This window comes from Palaemon carinicauda, chromosome 11, assembly GCF_036898095.1.
Source record: "Palaemon carinicauda isolate YSFRI2023 chromosome 11, ASM3689809v2, whole genome shotgun sequence".
NCBI lineage: Eukaryota > Metazoa > Arthropoda > Malacostraca > Decapoda > Palaemonidae > Palaemon > Palaemon carinicauda.
The window spans coordinates 133,777,814-133,790,313 of NC_090735.1; positions in this window are offsets into that span (position 1 = coordinate 133,777,814).

Below are 12,500 nucleotides of genomic sequence, written 5' to 3' on the forward strand. Positions count from 1 at the left end.
ATAATGAAAAAAAATAGAAATATGAAAGTCGTGTGTAATGAAAAAAATTGAAAATATGTAAGTCACGCGTAATGAAAAAAATAGAAATATGAAAGTCGCGCGTAAGTTAAAAAAATTGAAAATGCGTAAGAGAAAGAAATGGGGAAATAGTAAGACGGACGCAACAGCTTTTTTGAGACATTTCTATTTCACATGAATAAAAGTCACACGTAATGAAAAAAAAATAGAAATATGAAAGTCGCGTGTAATGAAAAAATAGAAATATGTAAAGGAAAGAAATGAGGAATTAGTAAGTCGGACGCAACAGCTTTTTGGAGACATTTCTATTTCACGTGAATAAAAGTCACACGTAATGAAAAAAATAGAAATATGAAAGTCGCGCGTAATGAAAAAATAGAAATATGTAAGAGAAAGAAATGAGGAAATAGTAAGACGAACGCAACAGCTTTTTTTGAGACATTTCTATTTTACTTGAATAAAAGTCACACGAAATGAAAAAAATAGAAATATGAAAGTCGCGCGTAATGAAAAAATAGATATATGTAAAGGAAAGAAATGAGGAATTAGTAAGTCGGACGCAACAGCTGTTTTGAGACATTTCTATTTCACATGAATAAAAGTCACACGTAATGAAAAAAATTAGAAATACGATAGAAAAAGAAATTAGGAAATAGTAAGACGAACGCAATAACTTTTTTTGAGACATTTCTATTTCACATGAATAAAAGTCACACGTAATGAACAAAAAAATAGAAATACGATAGAGAAAGAAATTAGAAAATAGTAAGCGAACGCAATAGCTTTTTTGAGACATTTCTATTTCACATGAATAAAAGTCAAACGTAATGAAAAAATAGAAAAATGAAAGAAAAAAAAATTAAGAAATAGTAAGCGAACGCATCTTTTTTTTCTGTTATCGCCTTATTTTATTTCATCTTTCCATCGCTACAAATCTCTTTATTTACCCTAGTTCCACATCTCCCGGGCGATTTCGAAGAATACAGATGCGCGTGTCTTAACATAAGGGGGGGCGGGGCAGGGTGGGGTGGGGGGTGGGGGGGGGGGGTGGCCTAGAGGCCGTTCTTAGTATTTCCATGCTATGAAAAAAATGGTTCACTTGAGGGCATTCAGAAATGGCAGAATTGCAGCTATAACCGGTAGAAAATACTATTCCTTGTTTCTCTATAAATATTTGCTCTCCTCGGCTTACCGCTGAGGAATACCTGCGTCTCGGTTAGAAAGTAAACAAACGAGAATGAGAGAGAATATATTTCTACGTTATCGAGTTGTTTAGAATCTCTCTTTAAATGTAATTGATCTGAAGTGCTTTTAGCAAATATCATCAATTGTTCTTATAGTTTTTTTTTTCTTGTTGAATTAAATAATTATGATTGATCAATCGTCAAATCTATAATTTAATGCTTATATGCAGAATGGTGAAAATGCTTTTTACAATTGCTATAGAATATTTAATTCCATATGTTTGGTCGAGGAATTAGATTATTCCAATGACAGTTTTAGCAAGTTAAGGTAACCGTGATATAGGTAGGATAAGGAACAAAATAAAGCCAATAATATTGCTGTGGGAGTAAGCATTATAGAGAGAGAGAGAGAGAGAGAGAGAGAGAGAGAGAGAGAGAGAGAGGGAAGATCATAGTGATTCCTGGAAATAGCATAATAAAGAAATCAGATTAAAAGTTCAATAATTTCCGATTAGAAATTCTATAATTTCGAGTGTAATTAAATAAACACTATCACAAAATAAAGTGATCAAGATCTTTAATTACTTGTGTAATTAAATAAAACTATCAGAAATAAAGTAATCAAGATCTATAATTACTTGTGTAATTAAATAAACACTATCAAAAAATAAAGTGATCAAGATCTATAATTACTTGTGTAATTAAATAAAACTATCAGAAATAAAGAGATCAAGATCTTTAATTACTTGTGTAATTAAATAAAACACCATCAGATATAAAGATATCTAGATCTATAATTCCTTATGTAATTAGATAAAACACCATAAAAAATAAAGCTATCAAGAACTATAATTTTTTGTGTAATTAAATAAACACTGCCAAAAGTAGAGTGACCATGAGCTATTATTCCTTGTGTAATTAAATAACACCATCAAAAATAAAATGATCAAGAACTATAATTTTTTGTGTAATTGAATAACTCCATCAAAAATAAAATGATCAAGAACTATAATTCCTTGTGTAATTAAATAACACCATCAAAAATAAAGTGATCAAGAACTATAATTCCTTGTGTAATTAAATAACACCATCAAAAATAAAGTGATCAAGAACTATAATTCCTTGTGTAATTGAATAACACCATCAAAAATAAAGTGATCAAGAACTATAATTCCTTGTGTAATTAAATAACACCATCAAAAATAAAGTGATCAAGAACTATAATTCCTTGTGTAATTAAATAACACCATCAAAAATAAAGTGATCAAGAACTATAATTCTTTGCGTAATTAAATAACACCATAAAAAATAAAGTGATCATGAACTATAATTCTTTGTGTAATTAAATAAGCATCATTAACAATAAAGTGATCATGAGCTATGATTCCTTGTGTAATTAAATAAACACCATCAACAATAAAGTGATCGGGAAATGTAATTCCTTGTGTAATTAAATGAAACACCATCAAAAATAAAATTATCAAAACAAATTTTTTGTGTAATTAAATAAACACTACCAACAATAAAGTGATCATGAGCTATTATTTACTTTGTAATTGAATGAACACAATCAGAAATGAAGTGACTCGAAGCTATTATTATTTGTGTAATTGAATAAACACAATCAGAAATAAAGTGACCATGAGCTATTATTGACTGTATAATTGAATAAGCACAATCAGAAATAAAGTGACTCAGATATTATTATTTGTGTAATTGAATAAACACTATCAGAAATAAAGTGACTCGAAGCTATTATTATTTGTGTAATTGAATAAACACAATCAGAAATAAAGTGACTCGAAGCTATTATTATTTGTGTAATTGAATAAACACAATCAGAAATAAAGTGACTACGAGCTATTATTATTTGTGTAATTGAATAAACACAATCAGAAATAAAGTGACTTGAAGCTATTATTATTTGTGTAATTGAATACACACTATCAGAAATAAAGTGACCAAAACCAGAATGTGAGGGCTAGGAGAGGATATGAGAGGGGGGATTAAGAATGTGAGGGCTAGGAGAGGATATGAGAGGGGGGATTAAGTTGTACCTTGCAAGAGTTCCGTAAATGTCAAGTCACTGTCATGTATCTGTGCCGGCGACGGAAAATGTCAAGTTATCTTTTATGCAAAGTGTAATGTACAGACAGGTGTGCAATTATAATGTTGCCTCGAGGGGAATACCTCAGACCTCACGCATTAGAAAAAAAAAAGAAAAAAAAAATCGTACGACTTGGCAATTCTCAAGCAGATGTTATTCATGTTTCATAGCTGCTGAAAGTTTTTTTTTTTTTTTTTTTTTTTTTTTTTTTTTTTTTTTTTTAGTTCGAAATAGTTTGGTTTATGTGTGCTTGAAGGAACTGTCTGTGATTTTAGTTTGATTTATTTGTGGCAGATCGAACAGACTATGTTTTTATTTTTATTTATTTGTGCTTGAAGGAGCAGATTATGTTTTAATTTTTATTTATTTGTGCTTGAAGGAGCAGATTATGTTTTTATTTTTGTTTATTTGTGCTTGAAGGAACAGACTATGTTTTTATTTTTATTTATTTGTGCCTGAAGGAACAGACTATGTTTTTATTTTTATTTATTTGTGCTTGAAGGAGCAGACTATGTTTTTATTTTTATTCATTTGTGCTTGAAGGAGCAGATTATGTTTTAATTTTTATTTATTTGTGCTTGAAGGAGCAGATTATGTTTTTATTTTTGTTTATTTGTGCTTGAAGGAACAGACTATGTTTTTATTTTTATTTATTTGTGCTTGAAGGAGCAGATTACGTTTTTATTTTTGTTTATTTGTGCTTGAAGGAACAGACTATGTTTTTATTTTTATTTATTTGTGCTTGAAGGAGCAGACTATGTTTTTATTTTTATTCATTTGTGCTTGAAGGAGCAGATTATGTTTTAATTTTTATTTATTTGTGCTTGAAGGAGCAGATTATGTTTTTATTTTTATTTATTTGTGCTTGAAGGAACAGACTATGTTTTTATTTTTATTTATTTGTGCTTGAAGGAACTGTCTGTGATTTTAGTTTGATTTATTTGTGGCAGAACGAACAGACTATGTTTTTATTTTTATTTATTTGTGCTTGAAGGAGCAGATTATGTTTTAATTTTTATTTATTTGTGCTTGAAGGAGCAGATTATGTTTTTATTTTTGTTTATTTGTGCTTGAAGGAACAGACTATGTTTTTATTTTTATTTATTTGTGCCTGAAGGAACAGACTGTGATTTTAGTTTGATTTATTTGTGGCAGAACGAACAGACTATGTTTTTATTTTTATTTATTTGTGCTTGAAGGAACAGACTATGTTTTTAGTTTGATTTATTTGTGCTTGAAGACACAGACTATCTTTTTAGTTTAATTTATTTGTGCTTGAAGGAACAGACGATGTTTTTAGTTTGATTTCTTTGTGCTTGAAAACACAGACTATGTTTTTAGTTTGATTTATTTGTGCTTGAAGGAACAGACTATGATTTTAGTTTGATTTCTTTGTGCCTGAAGGAACAGACTATATTTTTAGTTTAATTTATTTGTGCCTGAAGGAACAGACTATGTTTTTATTTTTATTTATTTGTGCCTGAAGGAACAGCCTATGTTTTTAGTTTGATTTCTTTGTGCCTGAAGGAACAGACTATGTTTTTAGTTTGATTTACTTGTACCTGAAGGAACAGACTATGTTTTTAGTTTGATTTATTTGTGCTTGAAGGAACAGAATATATTTTTAGTTTAATTTATTTGTGCCTGAAGGAACAAACTATGTTTTTACTTTGATTTATTTGGGCTTGAAGGAACAGAATATATTTTTAGTTTAATTTATTTTTGCCTGAATGAACAAACTACTATATGTTGTCTTTTTTTTTTTTTTTTTTTTTTTTTTTTTTTTGTATGGCAAGTTTAAAACAAAATCCTTTTTCGAGTTTTTGAGTTTTGTCATAGGGACTTAGGCAGTACTTTTTCAAGAAAATGCATTAAATCAACGAGAGATGACAGACAAAGGGAAAATTAAACGGTACATTTATTTCATATGAATATGCTGAATAATTTCAGTACAGTAATTAACTCCTTGAGTGAAGAATAATTTTTTTGGTTAGCCTAGTGTTATCAGGTGTATGAGGAAAGACGAGAAAGTGTAAACAATAGACCAGACTATTCGATGTATATGCAGGCCAAGGAAATTTAGCCGTAACCATAGAAGCTTCGAATGCAGTAATATCTGGCTAGTCAAAGGACCGAATAACTCTCCAGTGTTAGTATCTCAACGGGTAGCTGGTGACTTGGCCAACCTCTACCTACATAAGAAAAGGCTCAGTTGTTTTCCAAATATGAGGAATTGTTTAAAGAGATACAATCCTTATTACATTATTTTTTATTTTTAGTTTTGCAATGGCACATAATGAAGCCCCCCCCCACACAAAAAAAAGAAGAGTCTTGAGGTATAAAGTGATACTAGACAGTAGTACATTGGATCCCTCTCTCTGGTTACGGCTTATTTTGTCTTTGCCTACACATACACCGAATAGTCTGAACTATTCTTTCCATATTCTCCTGTCCTCACACACCTGACAACACTGGGAATACCAATCATTTTCCTTTGCAGAAGGGGTTAACTACTGGAATGTTCAGTGGCTACTTTCCTCTTGGTAAGGGTAGAAGAGACTCTTTAGCTATGGTCAGCAGCTCTTCTAGGAGAAGGATACTCCAAAATCAAAACATTGTTCTCTAGTCTTGGGTACTGCCATAGCCTCTGTACCATGGCCTTCCACTGTCTTGGATTAGAGTTCTCTTGCTTTACGGTATACTCGAGCATGCTGTTCTATCTTATTTCTCTTCCTCTTGTATGTTTTGAAGTTTTTATAGTTCATATATAAACATCTAATTTAATGTTGTTACTGTTCTTGAAATATTTTATTTTGATTATTTATTACTTCTCTTGTAGCTTATTTATTTCCTTATTTCCTTTCCTCACTGGGCTATTTTTCCCTATTGGAGCCCTTGGGTTTATAGCATCTTGCTTTTCCAACTATGCTCATTTTTTTTTTTTTTTTTTTTAGTGAGGCGCATTTGTACCGACTCGCAGCGGTGCCCTTTTAGCTCGGAAAAGTTTCCTGTTGTCTGATTGGTTAGAATTATCTTGTCCAATCAATCAGCGATCAGGAAACTGTTCCGAGCTAAAAGGGCACCCCTGCGAGGTGGTGCAAATCTGTCTGACTAAAAAGAATTGAGTTGGTTATAGCTTGGCTGGTAATAATAATAATAATAATGATAATAATAATAATAATAATAATAATAATAATAATAATAATAATAATAATAATAATAATAATAATAATAGGAAACAAAGTAGTTTTCCTGATCTGATGTGTATGTATAGCAGATCAGTGACAGAGAAGAGGTATTATTGCTATGAAGTATTAATTTCGGTAGGCAAATATAGTTTGCAGAATATTTCAGTTTCCACACAATCGAGCTGTAATTATGCGCGGAAACATTTTGATATTTTTGTATAATGCCCCAAATTGGAAACATATTTCTCTTATTTTGATTTGGTTCTTTGAAATGATAAACGATATCCAGAAGTATATTATTATTTCATTATATTGTTCGATATCATTTTCAATATTTTTACACAATGGCAATATTGATATTCATGTTGAATGTTATTGCATTTCTAGCAGAATAGCTAAAAGAGAAAATGTTTTAAATGGGAGTTTTTTTTTTTTTTTTTTTCCCGACATGAAACCACTTAGTGACCCAAATCCCCAGTGACTGAGACAGTGGGTTTCCTGACATACAAAAGAAAATAAATGGCAATATGTTTGATCACAAAATATGCTATTTTCGTCTAGGTTATTTTTGCTATTAAATTGTTGTATCTTATAAAAAACCGTATGCTATTTCAAGTTCCAAAGACGTAGTTTTACCTTTTTAGATCACTACTTCTTTATAACTACTTCCTTATAAGTTCCATTTACATCTGACAACCAATCATTATAGTCAATTCTTTTTAGTGAGGCGCATTTGCACCGACTCGCAGCGGTGCCCTTTTAGTTCGGAAAAGGTTCCTGCTATCTGATGGGTTACAGTTATCTTGTCCAACCAATCAGCGATCAGAAAACTTTTCCGAGCTAAAAAGGGCACCCCTACGAGTCGGTGGAAATCTGCCTCACTAAAAAGAATTGACTATAGTGATTGGTTGTCAAATGTAAATGGGACTTAAAAGGAAGTAGTTTTCAATTAATCTTTCTACTAACCTTACACCTGACTAGTATAGCCAGATATGGGGATTTATCCCTAGATTTGGGGATTTTAGTGTTGCCAGCTATGGTAATTTATCCCTAGATTTGGGGATTTTAGTGTTGCCAGATATGGTAATTTATCCCTAGATTTGGGGAATTTAGGATGTCTGATGGGGATATTCTGTACAAATATCTGTAAAGAAGAAACAAAGATGAGTAAACCTTTATATTGTTGCAATTAGTTTGCTTGTACTTGTATGAAGTATAGTGAGTAATTTCTATATTAGTAAAGCCTACATGATCAGAAGAAAATATATTTGTGGAAATGGGGACTTTGGAGTTGTTTTGGGATTTTTTTATCATGAGCTTAGGGGATTTTTAGAGTAACCCATCTGGCAACACTGCGCCTGACCTTGATTGGTTCATCGAAGAAAGTAACTTATACTGAGGTAGTTTCGTTAGTTCGCTGTCTCACACTATTTGAGCCATTTTTGCGTTCAATTTCATCCAGTGAGCCCTCGATTGCCACTATGTTCTTGGCCTTATTGAATAGGATTCAGGCAATTCTCTCCATCGTCGGTTCAGTGATAGTTTCGCACCGAGTTGCCATGATCCCCAAAAGGGACAATGGTCGTTCTGGATCCTAGTTTCTCTTGCACATGGGATCCGTTGACCTTTGATGGACATATCATGGTCAGGATGTACTCCCCGAATACGACAGAAATGGATAACAGTAGCTTTGCTTGTCGAAAACTTAAAGCCATTCATTTTGGCCCTCTGAATAATTTTGTCGCAAGGTATATCATCCCCCCCCCCTCTCTCTCTCTCTCTCTCTCTCTCTCTCTCTCTCTCTCTCTCTCTCTCTCTCTCTCTCTCTCTCTCTCTCTCTCTCCTCGGAAAAAAAACAATAATTCTCTCTAAACTGTCTCCCAATGATTACCAAGGAGCCTTTGTTGTTTGTAGTTCGTTGGGACATACTAAAAAAAAAAACATATTTCACAAGTAAAATAGACACAAGAACGCCACCTAACCTAAGGTTCCCCACATAACCTAACCTAGGAGCCATATCCTACATACTTAACTACGGGGGTTGAGGGGGGTGGGGGCTACGCCTCCCGACGACCCCCTCCCCTTTATACTTCCGTATTCTTAGCTTACCCTGCCCCAATGAACTACCTTCCCCACATTACCATTTCTTTATCTCCCTCCATAGAAGGCATACTGTTGACTTTCATACCTTCCGTCGGCCATACCTCTTCTCTTCAGCTTAAGTATTGATCTACTCAGTGACAACTTATTTCATATTGAGTACTGATTAATCTGTCTGCTTTCTTTCTAGTCGTTTGCCTGTTTCTACCTTTCCAATTTATTTAGCTTAACTTTAGGATATATTTTTCTTGAGAATCTTCAGTCCATATTTTTCTTCCCGAACAGTGGAATATACTGTAATAGTTTTGTACATCTAATTCGAGTTCTTCTTATCTATCTAACTTCCTTCTTTTTGTCATTTTGGACCACTGGGTTTTATTCAAAACCCTATTTTCCCTGTGACTAATAAGTGTTCATATAAAGATTTCTCTCTTCTGTTTTCGTACATTTCTTTTCTCTACAATTTCTGAATTTTCATTGGCTCTTTCTCTAACTGTCTCCTGCCACCAAAATTTTCCTTTAACGTCCGCATCCTTCCCGTCACCTGTATGTCCCCGTCCACATCCTAAAACCCTGTATTTAGATTGGCTGTTGTCAATCTGATTCCTCCCCCGTCCATCCAACCAAGCTCCGTCTTCATCCTATGACTCTCCTATTTCTCGATCTTTGATTGGCTCTCGGCCATGACTACCTTTCCACTATCATACTTATTTCATCACTTTTCCCTCTTGATTATTAGCTCTCTCCTACTTACCTGATACTATTCCCTATCGCTATTTCTACTACTTAAGCTTTTCTTCATTTTCGTGGACCTGAAAAGGATCCACCCTACCGGACCCGTTCTACCCTTTGACACGTTCAGATCATGATGTTTTGAAGAGCAACTGAATCGATCCTATTCATTTTTATTTTTCTACTGTTTAATTCTTGTTCTAAACATCACTTTTTCATGTTTATCCCAATTACGGGCTGCCATATTGCAAGAGCCCGTGGCTTGCTCAATTTTTTCTGTAATTGTCGTTCTTCAACTAACGAACGGCTTTTTCGCAGTGACCTTTTCCTTGATAGTGTGTTCACTTCTTTCCATTTAAAGAATTAAAGGTCGGTCATGAATGGCAGAGGCAAGGGACAGTGACATTGCCCTATCACTCAGGACAATGCCCTAAAGACTGACCATATTACATATGATCAGCTCCCAAGCCCCCTCCCCACCCAAGCTAGAACCAAGGAGGGCCAGGCAATGGCTGCTGATGACTCAGAAGATAGACCTATATGCTCCCTCAAACCCCCCCATCCTTAGCTCACAAGGATGGTGAGGTTGCAGCGACCAAAAGAACTAACGAGTTCGAGCGGTACTCGAACCCCAGTCTGGCAATCACCATGCAAGGATGCTACCACATTGGGCACCACAGCCACATCAGTTTAGTTTTCCACTGTAGAAGTAAACTCAGATTCTGTTGCTTTCTCAACTTCATTCAATTCTATTGTAAGAGAATCATTACCACCTTCTTCACTCTTTCGCCTCAATTTAATGTTCAACAGGGTAAGTATCTTCATTTATAATTATTTTTAACAGAGTAGTATCTTGAACATCCTTTGATTATCTGAACTCTTTTTGAAGAGTTTTATAACTTCCCCCTTTCCTATTCAACTTTTCAGCAAGAGTGAAATTAACACCTTCCTGCTCCCTCTTATCAATTTAGTCTTCGCTAGAGAACATCTTTCAAGTTCTCATTGTTATGATTGTTTTTCTTTTTCTATTTTGTTATTGTGGAAATCTTAATATCAATCCCATTTTCTTTTCTTTAGATATAGAAATTATATCCTCTATGCCATGCATTTTTAGTCTGGTGAGTTATGTCCGTATTACACCTCCAACAAAGGAAACACCAGCGTCAATCAACATGATATTGTTTTTGTCTCTATACTCAGTGATCTCTTTTTCCCATGACGAAATCGGGAAGTATAGCTCAAAGGAAACATGAAGATTTGGCAATGACTCAAAATTGCTATAGATTGCAAAACCTCTGCAATGTTTACAACACTTCAAGAATGATCAAATCACTGGCAGTTCTTTTCTTAGACAGTCTCTACAATGTTTACAACGCTTCTACTTCGCGATTTCTTCTTTGGGAAGAGAGATGCTGTGTATAAAGACGAGAGCAATATTTGGATTGATGCTGGTTTTTGTTGTGTTATTGGTAGAATTATTTTGTGGACATAATTTCACTGACAACAACTCAGTTCAAATTCGCCATGCTGTAGGCCTTTAGAGACTCTTCAAAGGTCCCGAAACAGGTGGTAGATACCTACCAAGCAAGCAAGGCATCATGCGAAGTGGCTGTACTAGTATTCCGAGGGCAGCATCTCTGGTAGAAGCCACAGAAACCACTCGAAGAGAAAGAACCTTGTGAGTGTGACGGGCCGAGAGAAGGTTGTGACTCAAAGACAGGATGAAAGCAACTGAGTGAGTTTATTACAAAACACACTCCTTTATATACAAAAGCTCAATGCAACAGGAAATTTCCTGTTCAAAACCTACACCGTTAATGGTGAAAAAAGCAGGCGTGTTTATTCAGGTTCTTTTTAGTGGGAGGGAAGCGCGAAGATACAAGCATAATATATACAAAAAATGAAATGTCGTTACTATGTACGATCGTGTGACACACGGTTGGTACATGAGAATCATAAGCTGTCTTTAAGAGTTTTAAAATGTAGGGTGGTGTATTGTATTGACAACCCGTTTTAGTAACATAAATATTCATATAAAATCAGGTTTTATACTAACAGAACAGACACTACGCTTGAAACATACCTCTGATATCTGCCCTGATTTGGTATGTCATCCAAAAAGCTCTACTAACATAATTGCGAATTTTTGAGGTTTTAAAGGAAATCATATTTGTTGGTGGACGGCCGTTCGCCCTTGGGGGGGGGGGGGACCTCATACTGAGTATAGGGACACTACACATTAAATTATTAAACTGAAAAGCCCAATTAGTAACCTGAAATGCAATCATGACACCTGTAATGATGACTAAACATTCAATAGAACTTAGAATAATAGAATCCAATAGAGAATTACATTTATATATTCTTAAATCAATCTTTAAAAAATTACTAAACAACTTTCTGTTTGGAATATAAAATATTTATTTTTCATCACCATCTCCTACGCCTATTGACGCAAAGGGCTTCGATTAAATTTCTCCAGTCGTCTCTTTCCATTCATCATTTCCGGCTTCACGCTTCATAGTTCTCATTCATGTAGGCCTGAGTCTTCCAACTCTTCTAGTGCCTTGTGGAGCCCAGTTAATGTCTCTTTGGGAGTGTAAAGAGCATGCCCAAACCATCTCCATCTACCCCTCACCCTGATCTCATCCACATATGGCACTCGAGTAATCTCTTATGGTTTCATTTCTAATCCCGTCCTGCCTTTTACCTCCCAATATTCTTCTGAGGGTTTTGTTCTCAAATCTTTTGAATATGTTGGAGATTGTTTCATTGTATTTATCTTTAAATTTGAAGAATATTTAATCGCAAGTATGAAATGTACCAAAAGCGTAATGTTTCTCGTGAGGGCACAAATCAGGCTTGAAGTCCCGAAGGCCTGTAATACATTATTTGATTTTAACCAGAGATGGAACATGTTTGAGTGGTGGTCGTTCATACGTCACCTATATGTCTCACGAATATCGCCATAATTACTTGTCTTTGAATATATACCATTACTGCGTCAAATGTGATGACACTTGCTTGAGGGTACATCCGGACACTATTCTATCCTATTTCAACTATTCATTTTTTTTTAAGTTTTTATAGTTTATATCTGAAATATCTATTGTAATATTGTTACTGTTCTTAATTTATATTTTGTTTTGATTACTCATTACTCATTAAGTT